At 30.6% G+C, this 20,212-nt stretch overlaps 1 non-coding gene across 1 annotated transcript; it reads right to left on the minus strand.

The window, feature by feature from the left end:
* Positions 1–8,957: 8,957 nt before the first annotated feature.
* On the minus strand, positions 8,958–9,064 carry LOC139887296 (small nucleolar RNA R71). The gene has a single exon (XR_011773133.1). It is a non-coding gene; the product is annotated as a small nucleolar RNA R71 (small nucleolar RNA).
* Positions 9,065–20,212: the final 11,148 nt, after the last annotated feature.

Here is a 20,212-nt window from a genome sequence, read left to right on the forward strand (position 1 = left end):
CTTTTAATTTCTTTTATTGTAGAACATAGAACCTACAATCTAACAAATATATATTATGTATAACTATCACGAATATTAATACTCCCAAACGTTATAAAATTTAAACGTATTAGAAGATTAACAAGTATAAAAGGTAAACACAAAATTCAAACATAGCCAAAACAAGCAGCAAAAAAATATTAACCTAACTAAACAGTCACACCAACATGGCGAAAGACACGTTTACAAGGAAACTAAATCAAACTAACATAGGGTAACCTAACAACCGAATGCACTAAACAAGATAAACAAACAAAACGAAAACAATCGAGATAACGTCGATCGTTCTCGCAACAACCACAACATAAGACCAAATAACTGTTGTCGACTTGCCAGAGAAGCCGCCTGAGATCAAGCCGGATAAAACGGGAACCAACTCCCTTCAAGAACACTCCAAGACCACACCCCAAGGCGAGAGAACGTCACAATCCGAGAAGCAAACCTGAAAGAAAAAGCAAAGCAGAAAACTCCGACCAAAAGGTTAACGACTGGAAAATACCCAACGCCAGTGTGGCCTAACAACCTACAAACCAGGAGCCAGAAACACTAAAAAATCAGCAGTCACCGCTAAACTGATCTAGAAACCCAAAAGGATCTCGTTTCTCGAAAAAAGAATGGGGGAGGAGGAGCAGAACTAAGCTCCGACAATGAAAACCCAAGATTCCCGAGACATCATATCACCGATGAGCCACGATCAAGCCCCGAAACACGAAGAAGAGGTCACATTAGTCACGAGCGAACGAGAGAACGCAGTCCAAAACCGACCCACGTGATCTCTCCGGCAAGATCCAGGGAAACCAAAAGCCGCTTAAAGAAAAAAGAAACAATGGCGTTGAAAAAAAAAAGAAGATTCTTTTTTTCCAAATGAACAAAATTATCCTAAAAACAACTAGCAAGGAGCTAGAAAAAGCACAAGTACAAAAGGAAAAGAAAAGCTACAAGAAAGAAAAATACAACAAAAGAAATGCTACAGAAAAATCAAATTACAATGAATGCAAGGGATCCTTCAACAACTCCGTCCAATTCAATTTGGATTTGTGATATCTCGAGAACAACCTGTCACACCCCCCAAAATGGACCAGGGGTAATTGTGACCAATTATATCATAACACAGCTGTATAAACAAGAACGACTCTATATGAGACTTTTTAAATAAAACCTTTGTTAATAAAACAGCGGAAGCAGTAATACATGTTTACATTATTATTAAAACGTAAAATAAATGTTTATGAACTAAAATATAATATGCGATGTGGACTTCATGCAAGCATCAAATCTATCATCACAAAGTTGCAAACAGCTAGCTCAATCATCACCTGAGACAAAACATGCTTAAAGTGTCAACCAAAAAGATTGAGTGAAATTCACAGGTTTATAAATAATATCCAAAGTTTTAGACCACAAGATTTAGTTTAAAGTTGATTGATATAGAAATATCAATCTAAAAGTGTTGCTGCATTTTGTAATATCGCTACTAAACAAGTTTACCCTATGACACCTTGTACTGTCAGTGTCGTGGAATCATTATTATGTAACCAAAGACCAACGGTCGAATGGTTAGAGACGTTACTCTCAATAGGCCTACTCACAATAATTAAGTTTGCATTTAAACGTAGCAATTGACGATATTACGGTAGGGATTTAGCATGAATCAAAGCATGACAGCATAGTTAACAATTTAGTACTTGTGTCTAAGTGTAAAACAGTTATAAAGCAAGCATGTGTCTCACCCCAAAAGTTGTAAAACAGTTATGAAACAGTAAAAAGTGGGGCTATGAAGTTCACCTTAGTACACACGAAAGAATTGAACGGAAGGACGTGACCGAGATCTCAACCTAGAGATAGAACGTATGATCAGACATTGCCTAACAGACAATAGTATATAGTACTATATTGATAGTAATGGTTCACTAAAGAATTTCTATTTTCGGAAGGTTACTATTTATGGAAAGTTTTCACTTATAGTAATTTTTCAATTTTAGAAAGTTCGGGTTAATCTTTAGCAAGATGTTGTACAACTCTACTGAAACTTCGTTGCTATCAAATAAGTCAGGAATGACCAGATGTAATCGGGGGCCCAGGATTCTTGACCAGAATCTAAGTCATGGCATTCGAGATCCACAAGCTTACCCATAAATGGCAACCTAGACATCATTCACTTACGACCGTGAGTAGCGATGAAGTTCACATGAATTATACATTATCTTTGATTAACCTTCACTTTAGGTGTATACACACAACGAATTATTAATGTACTTAATAATTATATATGTGATAATATAACCTAAGTTTTATTTAATATTTAGTTATTATACCTTAGTATGTCTTATATATATTAAATATAATTACCTTTAAATAAATACCTAAATTACTTCAAAAATAATAGTGTTTTATTAATCGAACATTATTCAAAAATGTCTAAATAATAAATTAAATATCTAAAAATTACATACATAATTTTTATAGTCTTAGTTAATCATATAAATTAGTAGAAAAATTTAAGAAAACGTTTTTATTATATTTTTATATTTATTTTTGTTTTTACCCTTAAAGTATTCACAAAATAATTTTAATTCTACATAATTACTAAATAGACCCAAATAATTATTTTTATAATTTTTATAAGTTTCTATCAGTCTAATAACCTGTAGAAAAATATTTAAAAAAATATTTTTTATTATTTTATATTTATTCTTAATTTACCTTCAAATTACATAATAATAGAGTTTAATTATATAATAAATACCAATTCGACCCAAGTAATTATTTTTATAATTTTTTCAGATCTATATAAGTTTTAAAAACTCAGAAAAAAATTATATATATTTTATTTTTGGTTAAAGATATTTATTACGAATTTTACATTGTTTTTACGTTTAAACACTACATAATTCGTATTTAATTATAAATAATATTCCATAAATTATCAAAATTATTTTTATGCATCATAACACTTATAATACTATTTATAACATATAAACATAATTAATTTCTAATTTTACAAAGAATATACAATAAATATAAATATAAATGACAATATTGAAAAAATTTAATAAAAATAGAAAGTACCTCAAATTTTCTTCAAGGTTTTGAGAGAATAACTTAAGTTTTTGTATTTGGCAAGAAAAAATGAATGAGGAGCCATGTATTTATAGGTAAAACATGGTTGGTGAAAAGAAAAAAAAAATAATAAAATAAAGGTGCTAATTTTGACAAAATAATAAAAACATGTTAAAAATATTTTTAATAAGTTTTTGTTTTTGAAAATATTTAGTCAAAATTCATGGGCTCATTATTTAATTTATAAAAAAAATCTTATTTCTTTTTATTTTTATTTTTTTTATAAGCTAAAAATATATATAATGATTAAAATAACTTATCATTTAATTAATAATTATGTTACATATAGTTTTAAATATAATACGCATTAATATTAACTAAAGTTATTTTATATAATTAGTGTAAACTTTAGTTAACAGAACGTGTCGACTAAAAATAAATATTTGATCAACGTCAAATTTAATTATATATTACGTATGGATAACAACCCTATAGTCAAATTAGTCAATTCAGGTATGGAAATATGAGGGTTGTTATAGTACCTACCCGTTAAAATAAATTTCGTCCCGAAATTTAGTTGTTGCCATTAATCGGTGTTGTTCGTACATAGACGAGGATATTTACGTTTTATTTGGTTTTCACGTTCCCATGTATGCTCGGGGCCTTGCGTGAATTCCAACAGATAGAATATTGTTCTGTTTCAAGAATTAAAATCATACAAACCATAATTTCTACAAGCTCTTCTACGAAGTGCATTTAATTATTAATGCGGAGATCATTCAAAATGATGATGTTATACAAGTCATTTCAGTAAATTGGATATATAAAATGTGTTATGAATAATATCGAGCTCATTTAAACCTTGAGCGTTTATGCCACCAGGCTAGGGTAGACAAAATAGAAAGGAGTTCATGAAAATTATAGTCGTGAAATTTGATAGAGATTATCATTCTTTACAACAAGAATGATGAATATGAGTTGAAAATATTGTTTTATCAACATTGGGTAATATGGATAAAACGATTCGATTATAGGAAGAGTATAAATGAAGTTATCTTAAAATTTTGAAATAAGGAAATATCAGTTTGCCTTAACTTTTGACATAATTAAATGTGATTTCCGGAATTCAAGGGATTTAAAGGAAATCTTTATAATCTGTATAAGATTTGATTCTCCGATAATTAAGGAAATTAAAATTGCCTTGATTGTTGTGTCTAGAATTTTGCTATAAATTAGCTTCTTTTGTTTCATTATCTTCACCACTTCTATACTTTCTTTCTCGATTCATACTTCCAAAGATTGTAAAAATGCTCCATCCAGTTCTTATCCTGGATATTTTTCTGACTATCGTTTCTGTCATTCTTCTTTTTCATTTACCCCCAGAGGAATCTGTTTACTTCTACAATTACCTTGGGGTTATAGTGTTTTTAATTCTCCCGTGTCTTTATGTTGCTATACGCATTGATATACACGGTTTGTAATTTTCGTGTTGTTATCGGGCTTTATATTTTCCCTTATATGTCGGAGCTCTATGCTCTTGTTTTTCCTTCCCGACTTCAAGTCAAGCGAATAATGGTCTAGAATTCGTAGGTATGGAGTTTCAAATGATCATAATATACAAAGCAGAAGGAAAGGTAATAGCACGATTTGATTTGTCAAATTACTAGAATTACTAAGGATAGAACTATCAAGAATATATGTTCTTGATATGTTCAGAGGTTAAGTAGAATGTAAAAGTCATGTAACATGGCAAATGATGATTATAAAGTCTATGAATCATCATCTTCCATTAAAAATTTAGCATGACTTACTGTAATATAATCACGTTGGCCTGACATCATTATATTATATTAACTCATGCTTCAATTCCCAACACTACCTCAAATCATTCAAAATTTAAACTTGTATGTTATAGAAATATAGAAACTAAAACAGTTTCCTTTATTATGTAACACAGAAAGTGCGAAGTGATAAATAATTTCGGACAAGAGTAGTTATGAATGTATCTTCAGAAATATGGAGGATATTTATAACGAAAGATACGATGATATCTTAGAATTTTCTAAGATCAAATGATAACGAGAAAAATTCTTCTGTAAGGATTTAGAATGCGTAAGGAGATCTTTTGTGATTTTCATCAGAAATCGAATCATCTAGATTCTTTGATTACAGGTTTAATCCTTGTGATTTGTCCACGGTCTCCTTCATGGTTTGCTCAATCCGTTTTTCAGCACCAAATTTTCTATCGAGCGTTCCCAATACCCCATTCTTTATCATCAAACTCCTGGCCATTTAGGCCATTGATAAGGCTAAAAAGGAACATATATTTCATAGCAAAATCCCCCAAGAAAGACAAGATTTTAGTTGCAATTGTTCCATTTTCAAGTAATATTCGTTTATTTTAAATAAGTGCGAAGACAAAAGGCGAAAACGACGAATTGAAGACACAAAGGTCCAAAAAGCTCAAAAGTACAAGATACAATCAAAAAGGTTCAAATTATTGATGAAGAACGTCTAAAAATGACAAGAGTACAAGTTACAAAACGCAAAGTACAAGATATAAAATTGTACGAAAGGACGTTCGAAAATCCGGAACCAGGACATGAACCAACTCTCAACGCTCGACGCAACGGTGTAAAAATTACGAGTCAACTATGCACAAGAATAAAATATAATATTTAAATAATTCATAATAAGAATAATATTAAATAATAAAAAGTTGTTAATTGAGCATAGTTCAGGGGTCGTAAATGAAAAATCAATTTCTAATTTTGCCTATAAAAGGCTATATTACGTTCGATGAAAAGAGGAAGAATTTTTCTATCTTTTTTTTATCCGATCAAATATCTATATCAATTATCAATATCTATATTCTATATCTCTATCATAATGTTAACTTAATAAGATATAACAATAATCTTAATTTTAATTTTAAATTATGATAATAATAAGATTTATGATAGAGATCGTTTGAGTGTGTAAGTCGAAATTCTGTCCGTGTAACGCTACGCTATTTTTAATCATTGTAAGTTATGTTCAACCTTTTTATATTAATGTCTCGTAGCTAAGTTATTATTATGCTTATTTAAAACGAAGTAATCATGATGTTGGGCTAATTACTAAAATTGGGTAATTGGGCTTTGTACCATAATTAAGGTTTGGGCAAAAGACCGACACTTGTGGAAATTGGACTATTGACTATTAATAGATGGGGGGGGGGTATTGTCTAATTGAGTGACAACTCATTGGAGTCTGTCGAACCTATCTTCAAATTAATTATCCTAATAATTAATAATGATTATGGTTGTCCTATTTAGTGACGTTCATATGGAATCTATTATAATCATTTAATTAATTATTCGGGTTGGGTAATTGATTATTCAAACTGATCAAGTGGGTAAATTAATATTCATATCTAATCAAAACAGGGGTAGATTACATACAGTGATAACTGGTGTAATTGTTGACAGAAGTGATAACTGCGTCACAGTTTAAATCCTTAATTAGTTGGAATATTTGACTTCGGGTATAAGGGTAATTTGACGAGGACACTCGCACTTTATATTTATGACCGATGGACTATTATGGATAAAAACCAGATAGGTATCAAATAAACCATGACAAAGGACAATTAACCCGAGTAACAATTAATTAAAATCAAAACGTCAAACATCATGATTACGGAAGTTTAAATAAGCATAATCCTTTTATTTCATATTCTATCGCAATTTTATTTATTGTTATTTTATTTATCGTCATTTATTTATTTTACGCACTTTAATTATTGTCATTTATCTTTACGCTTAAAAATATAAAATCGACAAACCGGTCATTAAACGGTAAAAACCCCCCTTTTATAATAATATTACTACTTATATATATATATATTTACATAAATATAGTTTTATAAAAATATAGTACGTAATCATTAGCTCCCTGTGGAACGAACCGGACTTACTAAAAACTACACTACTCTACGATTAGGTACACTGCCTATAGTGTTGTAGCAAGGTTTAGGTATATCCCATCCGTAAATTAATAAAACTTGTGTCATATTTTGTAGTATTTCCTAGTAAAAATAATACTATTTCGTACCCTCACGCTACATCATCAAGTTTTTGGCGCCGCTGCCGGGGAGCGCTAAAACGCTATATTTTTAATTATAATAATATTGAAATAAAATATAATAATATAATAATATTGAAATAGAATATAATAATATAATAATATTGAAATAGAATATAATAATATAATAATATTTTAGAATATATTTTGAATCGTAAAAGTTTTAAAAAGTCGTATTTATTAAATACTTCAGGGGTATATTATGTAAATTGTAATTAATAATTTCTATCATGTCGCTTTCATGTGAATAGTAAATTAATTAATTTCTTTTCATTTACTATTCATGAATAGTAAATGAATTAAAAAAAAAAGTTTTGAAAAAAAATAATAATTATAAAAAAATTATTAAATTGTAAGGAAAAAAAAAAGTTGTAAAAAAAAAACGTTTTTTTTAAGAAAAAAAATTCGTTTTTAAAAAAAAAAAAAAAAAATTTGTAAAAAAAAAATTTTCGTTTTTTTTTTTAAAAAAAAAAATTTTTAAAAAAAATTTTTTTTTTTTAAAATAATAAATAATAATTTTTTTTTTAAGTTTTATTACCTTTAGATTTTTAGACTATAGTTACAATTTTTAGTATTAAGTTTAGTTTTGCATAGTTATTTTTATTTCTAGAATTTTTAGGTTTGCCGTAAAATCCCTTAAGTGCTTATTCCTTAGACTAAGATTTAGGTGCTTTAGAGTTTTGCGACGCCGTTTTTCGCGCTACTTTCTTATTTTTATTTTTCGACGCCTATTTTTCAATTTTTTTATTTTTCGACACTTTTCGACGCGCAATCTTTTTCTTTCTTATTTCTCGACGCTCTAGTTATAGGATATAGAATTTTTTTTCTACTTCTTATCTAATTCTTCAAACGGAAAGAAAAATTATTTAAGCGGTTAAGTTAATAGACGTTGACATTTTTCTGGTTCGTAGTAATAGCTGGATTTGTTAGTGGCTAGTTGTGGGCTTCCGATTTAAAGGGTCCTGGCTACCTGCTACATCTTTTGGCTATTCGAAACGTGGGCAAAATCAGAAAAGTCTATTAATTGGACAACTTATATAAGTTTTTCTTATTTTTTTTATAACTACTAGGATATTCTGTGAATGCACCGAGCAAAACGTTCACCACCTTTCATACGTTCACCACCTGTAACTCGATCAAGACATTTAGCAAATATTGTCGCCGTTGATTTTTCTTTAGAATCATCATCCAGTCGAACAAATACTCCAATTCAAATTTTCGACAATCCATCTTTTGAACCCGATTTCACAACTAAGAAACTGGAGGATATTCAAGGACAATTCCAAGATCCTGAACCACAAACCGTTAAATCAGAGTCCTCTAGTGATTCGTATTCAACGAATTCAATTATGGAAGTAACGGAACCTCTAAGTATGGAAGATCGAATGAGAGCTAAACGCACGGGCCAAGGTCACGCCATTATTAAGCCAGAAGTTAATGCTCCAGATTATGAAATCAAAGGACAAATTCTACATATGGTAACTAATCAGTGCCAATATAGTGGTACGCCAAAAGAAGATCCCAACGAACATCTTCGTACCTTTAATAGGATCTGTACACTATTCAAAATCCGAGAAGTGGAGGATGAACAGATATATCTCATGTTGTTTCCCTGGACTTTAAAGGGAGAAGCCAAAGATTGGTTAGAATCGTTACCTGAAGGGGCGATTGACACATGGGATGTCTTAGTTGAAAAATTTCTTCAAAGATTCTTTCCGGCATCTAAAGCCGTGAGACTTCAAGGAGAAATTGTTACGTTCACACAAAAGCCAAATGAAACATTATATGAGGCGTGGACAAGATTCGGAAGGATGTTGAGAGGATGTCCTCAACACGGTTTAGACACTTACCAAATAGTACAAATATTCTACCAAGGTGTCAACGTTGCTACACGAAAAGACATCGACATAACAGCTGGTGGTTCCATTATGAAGAAAACCGCAACTGAAGCTTACAAAATTATTGATAACACAGCCTCCCACTCGCATGAGTGGCACCAAGAAAAAGATATTTTTCGTTCATCTAAAGTGGCTAGAGCCGATTCTAGCCATGACTTTGATTCCGTTTCCGCAAAAATAGATGCTTTCGAAAGACGAATGGAAAAGATGAATAAAGATATTCACGCAATACGAATCAGTTGTGAGCTATGCGGTGGACCACACTTATTGAAAGATTGTCACATTGAACCAACATTGGAACAACGAGAGAATGTTTCCTATATGAACCAAAGGCCTGGAAATAATTATCAAAATAATTATCAACCGCCAAGGCTAAACTTAAATCGAAATCAAAACATTCTTTACAATCCAAAAGGACCCGAAAATAACTGGTATAACCAACAAGGTCCGAATAACCAACCAACTCAAAACAACACTTTCAATCAACAAAGACCTGGCTTATATAAACCACAACAACAAACCGAAGAGAAAAAGTCAAATATGGAAGACGTGGTATTCAAGCTAGTTGAATCTCAAACACAATTTATTGAAACTCAAACCCAAACGAACGAGAGATTTGATCAGTCATTAAGAACTCAACAAGCTTCCATTTTGAATCTAGAAAAACACGTAGGTACTCTTGCTAGCATGATGAGTGAGAGGGAACAAGGAAAGCTACCGAGTAATACTGAAGTAAATCCTCGGAAAGAGAATGTTAATATGGTATCAACAAATTCTGAAAAACCAATACCAGAAGATGGGAAAGTTTTAGATGTAAGTAACAATGAAGAAGTTACACCACCACCACCACCCGAGTATGTAAAGCCAGTGGTGGCACCATACAGACCACCCATCCCGTTTCCAAGAAAAGGAGTTGAGTATGAGCAAGTAATAAGTAATAAAGATTGTGATACTTCTGGAAAGAAGAATAAGAATAAGAATAAGAAAGTACAAGAAACAAAAGCCGTAGAAGTAAACCCGGTGAATACAGTTCCACCAAAACCTCCACCTAGGGTAGGTGATCCGGGTGAATTTATTGTTCCTTGTCTACTTAGTGATTGTGTCATGTATGATGCACTAGCAGATTTAGGTGCAAGTGTAAGTGTTATGCCTCTTTCATTATATAAGAGATTAGGAGTAGGTAAGTTAAGTCCAACGGATATGAGTGTTCGACTCTTTGATCAAACCATTAAACACCCAGTTGGAATTGTTGACAACCTACCCGTTCAAGTAGGCAATTTAACCTTTCTAGTCGAATTCATTGTCATTAACATAGAAGAGGACCCAAACATTCCTCTAATTTTAGGTCGACCATTCTTTGCGTCCACCGGGGCGTTATTTGATGTAGGAAATGGAAGAATGACACTTAAAAGTGGTAACAAATCAATCACCTTTATGATTCGAAAGTCTAAATCTCCACCAACCAAGACCGTTGAACCAGAAAAAATGATTGGTAAGAACCATGTTGTTTTACCAACTCCAACGGTAGTGCTTAATAATAATAAAACGCCTAAGTGTGGGGAAAATGAAGTAACATCTAATGATGACATGATAACAAAGAACCCCGTTGTTGATACGAAATTAAATGACCCCGTTATTAACAGTTCAATGAAGAAACTTATTAAACGAATTCGCGATGCTAGAAGCAAGGGAAACTTTAGGTTATATAACCGGTTAGTATCCAATCTGTCGCCTAAAGAAAAGGCGAAACTAGTTGAATTTTGGGATATTACGGAAGAAGCCGACCAATGGCTTAAAGAAAAAGTCACGGATATGCAAGTTGATTATGGACCAAGAGAAATTGACGATGAAGTTAATCACAATTTCAACACCACAGCTACCTAAGTGTGGGGAGATTCAAATGTTCTAAAAAGAAGACGATGTTATCTAGAATTAGTTATTCTGTTCTCGTGTAGTTCCGAGAATGGAATCCGATTGGTCTTTTCCGCTAGCAGACACTAAAGAACTAGTTTTCTCCCTCCATTCTGAATTTTTATTTTTTAGGTTTTATATGAAATTAATATGTTTTCTTTTTAAGTTTTGTGTGAATTTAAAAACAAAAATTTACTTTATTTCATTAAGTTGAAAAAAAATGATTTCTAAAATTCGTCGTGAGTTGAAGACTAGGCCGTTGAGCCGAAATTACTTTACCCGAGGGCGGGGCGAAAAATTTTTTCATCATTATTTTTAATTTTATTGATTTAAAGTATGCCAAAAAAAATATATATTTGATTTTATAAATTTTTGAACGTGGGGTAATATACCCAACTTTAAAAATATGTATATATGTTCGTATTTTATCATGTAAACAACAGGGTAAAACAACGCACTTTCAAAGACTAACATTAAGTTCAGCAAAAGGTACTGATTTTGACGACAAGATGCAAAACAACAAATGTGATATAATAAATGAAGGAATGAACGATGAGGCGCGCCATCTATCATTCGACGAGCTTTGTAATTACAAACTGGGTATTTTTAATCACTTTTCTACACTAATCACCCTCATGAATTAATAATTATAGTCTGATTTCATGCAAATGAGGGCATTGCATGATCTCAAGTGTGGGGAAGGGTTATAAATTCTCTCGGGTTTATACTTGGCTTATTTTCTAAATATTATGAAAATTTTAAAATTTTTTAACTAAATGAATTCAAAATCATGTTTATACATATTTATGAACGATAAAACTAGGTGTTAATGCCGAAATTATCGTTACCTCGGAAAGGACATAAATTGAGAAACAACCTAAAATGCTTGAATTCATTTAAAATGGAATAAAGGAGAATAAAAAGGCAAAGAAAGAAACTAAGTGTGGGGAGAATGTACCAAGTTATTCAATTTAAAACATATATCACATATTTTTGTACAAGATTATTGCAGGTACTTTTGTTTTGGATGATACTAATCAGTTTTACCCGGTTTACTGTAATACATTTGAAAGAAAGATGGATCTACACGATGAATCAATTCCATCATTAAAAGGAAGTAAAGTCTTCTGAAAAAGACACGCGCTTCTTGATTTAGGTCATGAAGTTGTCGTCCAGACCAGCTGTAGGTTGACGAAAAATCTAGAAAAGTCATCACTAAAATCAACAGGAAATCCACTGACCTCAGCATCAAACAGGGTCGCCATGTGGTCAGATTTATCCTAACCATGAGAAGGATTTATCTCGTACAATGGGGAGGCACCGTGCAAATTAGCTTGATAAGACTAATGAATCAGATCCCCAGAAAGGATAATCTCCTTAAAGATTAAAAATCAGCTTTTAAGACTGATATTACTCAATCCTTGAGATTGACCTTAAAGATTGAGAATTCAAACTCATGGAATTCAATGATATCTAAACTCGAGCTTGAACGAGAAAATATTTTGATCAAAAATACAAACCGATTTGTTTTCTGAAAACCCATTTTCAATGCGTTCATTACCATTGAACGTAAAATCCTAGGAATTCACCTGGAATTCATTAGGTCACCTGAACCAAATCGGGTGTCAACCGTAAGAACGGTGGTTGCATAGCATGGTCGGAGACAGGACCTTGTGCCAGACCGAAAAATCATAGGATGATCTTTACTATCGCTCCTACCAAGGATAGTTCTAGCATCCGACACGTTAAAAGACCATAATCATCTGCATGTCACGGGACATTGCCTTAACAGTTTCTTGTTCATCGCTTTCCTTTACAACCGGACGGTAGTTTACCGAAAGATAATATACGGAACAAGTAAACTGGATGTGTACTTTCCGATACCGGGATAGCAGTGGATTACACGAACCTAAAAGTTTTAGCCAAAATATTGATCCACAAATATATTTTGCAACACCGATGATGGATCAAATCAGAAAACTTGTCTAGGGTAAAATCTAGCTTGAATTTTCAAAAGATCAAATGTTTTCATAAAGATCCAATTTCCTTAAAGGATCTAAATTTTTATAGTCATGTGGGACTGTAAACCGCCTTTCAAATGTGCACTTTGCTTTGGAAACCGAAAGTAAATCGGCTATTTGATTGCAAGTGTCGTTGTCCTAAACCCAAGGCAACTGTGGATGACACACCCACCTTTAACCATATCATTACTATCATTGTTTATACCGCTCTATCAAAATCACTGATGTACAAAGTGTGAAGAATAAAGAAGTGATTCGTGTGATGTATTATATTATTTCAAGACTGTATTGCTTGAGGACAAGCAACGCTCAAGTGTGGGGATATTGATAAGGCTAAAAAGGAACATATATTTCATAGCAAAATCCCCCAAGAAAGACAAGATTTTAGTTGCAATTGTTCCATTTTCAAGTAATATTCGTTTATTTTAAATAAGTGCGAAGACAAAAGGCGAAAACGACGAATTGAAGACACAAAGGTCCAAAAAGCTCAAAAGTACAAGATACAATCAAAAAGGTTCAAATTATTGATGAAGAACGTCTAAAAATGACAAGAGTACAAGTTACAAAACGCAAAGTACAAGATATAAAATTGTACGAAAGGACGTTCGAAAATCCGGAACCAGGACATGAACCAACTCTCAACGCTCGACGCAACGGTGTAAAAATTACGAGTCAACTATGCACAAGAATAAAATATAATATTTAAATAATTCATAATAAGAATAATATTAAATAATAAAAAGTTGTTAATTGAGCATAGTTCAGGGGTCGTAAATGAAAAATCAATTTCTAATTTTGCCTATAAAAGGCTATATTACGTTCGATGAAAAGAGGAAGAATTTTTCTATCTTTTTTTTATCCGATCAAATATCTATATCAATTATCAATATCTATATTCTATATCTCTATCATAATGTTAACTTAATAAGATATAACAATAATCTTAATTTTAATTTTAAATTATGATAATAATAAGATTTATGATAGAGATCGTTTGAGTGTGTAAGTCGAAATTCTGTCCGTGTAACGCTACGCTATTTTTAATCATTGTAAGTTATGTTCAACCTTTTTATATTAATGTCTCGTAGCTAAGTTATTATTATGCTTATTTAAAACGAAGTAATCATGATGTTGGGCTAATTACTAAAATTGGGTAATTGGGCTTTGTACCATAATTAAGGTTTGGGCAAAAGACCGACACTTGTGGAAATTGGACTATTGACTATTAATAGATGGGGGGGGGGGTATTGTCTAATTGAGTGACAACTCATTGGAGTCTGTCGAACCTATCTTCAAATTAATTATCCTAATAATTAATAATGATTATGGTTGTCCTATTTAGTGACGTTCATATGGAATCTATTATAATCATTTAATTAATTATTCGGGTTGGGTAATTGATTATTCAAACTGATCAAGTGGGTAAATTAATATTCATATCTAATCAAAACAGGGGTAGATTACATACAGTGATAACTGGTGTAATTGTTGACAGAAGTGATAACTGCGTCACAGTTTAAATCCTTAATTAGTTGGAATATTTGACTTCGGGTATAAGGGTAATTTGACGAGGACACTCGCACTTTATATTTATGACCGATGGACTATTATGGATAAAAACCAGATAGGTATCAAATAAACCATGACAAAGGACAATTAACCCGAGTAACAATTAATTAAAATCAAAACGTCAAACATCATGATTACGGAAGTTTAAATAAGCATAATCCTTTTATTTCATATTCTATCGCAATTTTATTTATTGTTATTTTATTTATCGTCATTTATTTATTTTACGCACTTTAATTATTGTCATTTATCTTTACGCTTAAAAATATAAAATCGACAAACCGGTCATTAAACGGTAAAAACCCCCCTTTTATAATAATATTACTACTTATATATATATATATTTACATAAATATAGTTTTATAAAAATATAGTACGTAATCATTAGCTCCCTGTGGAACGAACCGGACTTACTAAAAACTACACTACTCTACGATTAGGTACACTGCCTATAGTGTTGTAGCAAGGTTTAGGTATATCCCATCCGTAAATTAATAAAACTTGTGTCATATTTTGTAGTATTTCCTAGTAAAAATAATACTATTTCGTACCCTCACGCTACATCATCAAGTTTTTGGCGCCGCTGCCGGGGAGCGCTAAAACGCTATATTTTTAATTATAATAATATTGAAATAAAATATAATAATATAATAATATTGAAATAGAATATAATAATATAATAATATTGAAATAGAATATAATAATATAATAATATTTTAGAATATATTTTGAATCGTAAAAGTTTTAAAAAGTCGTATTTATTAAATACTTCAGGGGTATATTATGTAAATTGTAATTAATAATTTCTATCATGTCGCTTTCATGTGAATAGTAAATTAATTAATTTCTTTTCATTTACTATTCATGAATAGTAAATGAATTAAAAAAAAAAAGTTTTGAAAAAAAATAATAATTATAAAAAAATTATTAAATTGTAAGGAAAAAAAAAAGTTGTAAAAAAAAAACGTTTTTTTTAAGAAAAAAAATTCGTTTTTTAAAAAAAAAAAAAAAAATTTGTAAAAAAAAAATTTTCGTTTTTTTTTTTAAAAAAAAAAATTTTTAAAAAAAATTTTTTTTTTTTAAAATAATAAATAATAATTTTTTTTTTAAGTTTTATTACCTTTAGATTTTTAGACTATAGTTACAATTTTTAGTATTAAGTTTAGTTTTGCATAGTTATTTTTATTTCTAGAATTTTTAAGTTTGCCGTAAAATCCCTTAAGTGCTTATTCCTTAGACTAAGATTTAGGTGCTTTAGAGTTTTGCGACGCCGTTTTTCGCGCTACTTTCTTATTTTTATTTTTCGACGCCTATTTTTCAATTTTTTTATTTTTCGACACTTTTCGACGCGCAATCTTTTTCTTTCTTATTTCTCGACGCTCTAGTTATAGGATATAGAATTTTTTTTCTACTTCTTATCTAATTCTTCAAACGGAAAGAAAAATTATTTAAGCGGTTAAGTTAATAGACGTTGACATTTTTCTGGTTCGTAGTAATAGCTGGATTTGTTAGTGGCTAGTTGTGGGCTTCCGATTTAAAGGGTCCTGGCTACCTGCTACATCTTTTGGCTATTCGAAACGTGGGCAAAATCAGAAAAGTCTATTAATTGGACAACTTATATAAGTTTTTCTTATTTTTTTTATAACTACTAGGATATTCTGTGAATGCACCGAGCAAAACGTTCACCACCTTTCATACGTTCACCACCTGTAACTCGATCAAGACATTTAGCAAATATTGTCGCCGTTGATTTTTCTTTAGAATCATCATCCAGTCGAACAAATACTCCAATTCAAATTTTCGACAATCCATCTTTTGAACCCGATTTCACAACTAAGAAACTGGAGGATATTCAAGGACAATTCCAAGATCCTGAACCACAAACCGTTAAATCAGAGTCCTCTAGTGATTCGTATTCAACGAATTCAATTATGGAAGTAACGGAACCTCTAAGTATGGAAGATCGAATGAGAGCTAAACGCACGGGCCAAGGTCACGCCATTATTAAGCCAGAAGTTAATGCTCCAGATTATGAAATCAAAGGACAAATTCTAAAGTGTAGTATAGCATTTAACAGTTTAAGGCAACAATTAAAGGCACTATAGTCAAGGAAAGTTGTAGTCCTACATTGCTAAGGTACCTAATTGTATAAGGCACACATAAAATGCAATCCTAGTTCTCTACATCAGCCTGCTCTGATACCAATCTGTCACACCCCCCAAAATGGACCAGGGGTAATTGTGACCAATCATATCATAACACAGTTGTATAAACGAGAACGACTCTATATGAGACTTTTTAAATAAAACCTTTGTTAATAAAACAGCGGAAGCAGTAATACATGTTTACATTATTATTAAAACGTAAAATAAATGTTTATGAACTAAAATATAATATGCGATGTGGACTCCATGCAAGCATCAAATCTATCATCACAAAGTTGCAAACAGCTAGCTCAATCATCACCTGAGACAAAACATGCTTAAAGTGTCAACCAAAAAGGTTGAGTGAAATTCACAGGTTTATAAATAATATCCAAAGTTTTAGACCACAAGATTTAGTTTAAAGTTGATTGATATAGAAATATCAATCTAAAAGTGTTGCTGCATTTTGTAATATCGCTACTAAACAAGTTTACCCTATGACACCTTGTACTGTCAGTGTCGTGGAATCATTATTATGTAACCAAAGACCAACGGTCGAATGGTTAGAGACGTTACTCTCAATAGGCCTACTCACAATAATTAAGTTTGCATTTAAACGTAGCAATTGACGATATTACGGTAGGGATTTAGCATGAATCAAAGCATGATAGCATAGTTAACAATTTAGTACTTGTGTCTAAGTGTAAAACAGTTATAAAGCAAGCATGTGTCTCACCCCAAAAGTTGTAAAACAGTTATGAAACAGTAAAAAGTGGGGCTATGAAGTTCACCTTAGTAGCACACGAAAGAATTGAACGGAAGGACGTGACCGAGATCTCAACCTAGAGATAGAACATATGATCAGACATTGCCTAACAGACAATAGTATATAGTACTATATTGATAGTAATGGTTCACTAAAGAATTTCCATTTTCGGAAGGTTACTATTTATGGAAAGTTTCCACTTATAGTAATTTTCCAATTTTAGAAAGTTCGGGTTAATCTTTAGCAAGATGTTGTACAACTCTACTGAAACTTCGTTGCTATCAAATAAGTCAGGAATGACCAGATGTAACCGGGGGCCAGGATTCTTGACCAGAATCTAAGTCATGGCATTCGAGATCCACAAGCTTACCCATAAATGACAACCTAGACATCATTCACTTACGACCGTGAGTAGCGATGAAGTTCACATGAATTATACATTATCTTTGATTAACCTTCACTTTAGGTGTATACACACAACGAATTATTAATGTACTTAATAATTATATATGTGATAATATAACCTAAGTTTTATTTAATATTTAGTTATTATACCTTAGTATGTCTTATATATATTAAATATAATTACCTTTAAATAAATACCTAAATTACTTCAAAAATAATAGTGTTTTATTAATCGAACATTATTCAAAAATGTCTAAATAATAAATTAAATATCTAAAAATTACATACATAATTTTTATAGTTTTAGTTAATCATATAAATTAGTAGAAAAATTTAAGAAAACGTTTTTATTATATTTTTGTATTTATTTTTGTTTTTACCCTTAATGTATTCACAAAACAATTTTAATTCTACATAATTACTAAATAGACCCAAATAATTATTTTTATAATTTTTATAAGTTTCTATCAGTCTAATAACCTGTAGAAAAATATTTAAAAAAATATTTTTTATTATTTTATATTTATTCTTAATTTACCTTCGAATTACATAATAATAGATTTTAATTATATAATAAATACCAATTCGACCCAAGTAATTAATTTTATAATTTTTTCAGATCTATATAAGTTTTAAAAACTCAGAAAAAAATTATATATATTTTATTTTTGGTTAAAGATATTTATTACGAATTTTACATTGTTTTTACGTTTAAACACTACATAATTCGTATTTAATTATAAATAATATTCCATAAATTATCAAAATTATTTTTATGCATCATAACACTTATAATACTATTTATAACATATAAACATAATTAATTTCTAATTTTACAAAGAATATACAATAAATATAAATATAAATGACAATATTGAAAAAATTTAATAAAAATAGAAAGTACCTCAAATTTTCTTCAAGGTTTTGAGAGAATAACTTAAGTTTTTGTATTTGGCAAGAAAAAATGAATGAGGAGCCATGTATTTATAGGTAAAACATGGTTGGTGAAAAGAAAAAAAAATAATAAAATAAAGGTGCTAATTTTGACAAAATAATAAAAACATGTTAAAAATATTTTTAATAAGTTTTTGTTTTTGAAAATATTTAGTCAAAATTCATGGGCTCATTATTTAATTTATAAAAAAAATCTTATTTCTTTTTATTTTTATTTTTTTTATAAGCTAAAAATATATATAATGATTAAAATAACTTATCATTTAATTAATAATTATGTTACATATAGTTTTAAATATAATACGCATTAATATTAACTAAAGTTATTTTATATAATTAGTGTAAACTTTAGTTAACAGAACGTGTCGACTAAAAATAAATATTTGATCAACGTCAAATTTAATTATATATTACGTATGGATAACAACCCTATAGTCAAATTAGTCAATTCAGGTATGGAAATATGAGGGTTGTTATACAACCAATGTCAAAACCCGAGACGACAATGTTATCAAACACACATGATTTCCGAATCTTGTACTCTTTGAAAATAATACTGTTGCGAAGATTCCAAATGCTCCATAAAGTCGAGTATATGATAGTTGTACTCTTTGAAGATTCAAATATGTAGTAGTTAATAAAATATAAAATAATAATAGATTACGTATCATTGATGCGACAAATGAAACTGAAGTGGATACACAAGAATTATACATATGTATAATACTTATAGACCGCTATGTATAACTCAACCATTTTTCATATGATGCCAACCGATAATAAAAATGTACAACTCTTTTTGTGTAATTCAAACGCAATCGTCGCAACACGTTGTTCGTCCCATGCTCGGGGGCGTTTTTTTTTAAGGGACCGGGGGGTACCCGTCCCCAGTCGATTTTGAAATATTAGTGGAAAATTTTTGGATTTTTCGACTTTGCCCCAGTGGATTTTTATTTTTGCCCCATAACCAGGGCCGGGCATGATGCCGTGCGGGGTGGGCGATCGCACCGGGCATCAAATTTCAAGGGGCAACAATTTAGGAGTCCAATTTCATCTATACTAGATTCATTTCGGCTCATAGTTCTAACTCATATAAACCCTTATTTAAAAAATTGAAAAAAGCACATACATAAATTTAGAAATATTGAAAAAAAACTCATTTACATCGATTGTTGCCTCATTGGGCATCCAAACGGAGAAAATAATGTTGATGCCCATACAAATAATGTTCATGAAAATAATGTTTTCCTTCCTTACTAATGTTGATGCCCATACATAAATTGTATTGTGTTTATTGAATAAAAATCGGCGTAGGGATGA

The sequence above is a fragment of the Rutidosis leptorrhynchoides genome, chromosome 1 (assembly GCF_046630445.1).
Source record: "Rutidosis leptorrhynchoides isolate AG116_Rl617_1_P2 chromosome 1, CSIRO_AGI_Rlap_v1, whole genome shotgun sequence".
Classification (NCBI taxonomy): domain Eukaryota; kingdom Viridiplantae; phylum Streptophyta; class Magnoliopsida; order Asterales; family Asteraceae; genus Rutidosis; species Rutidosis leptorrhynchoides.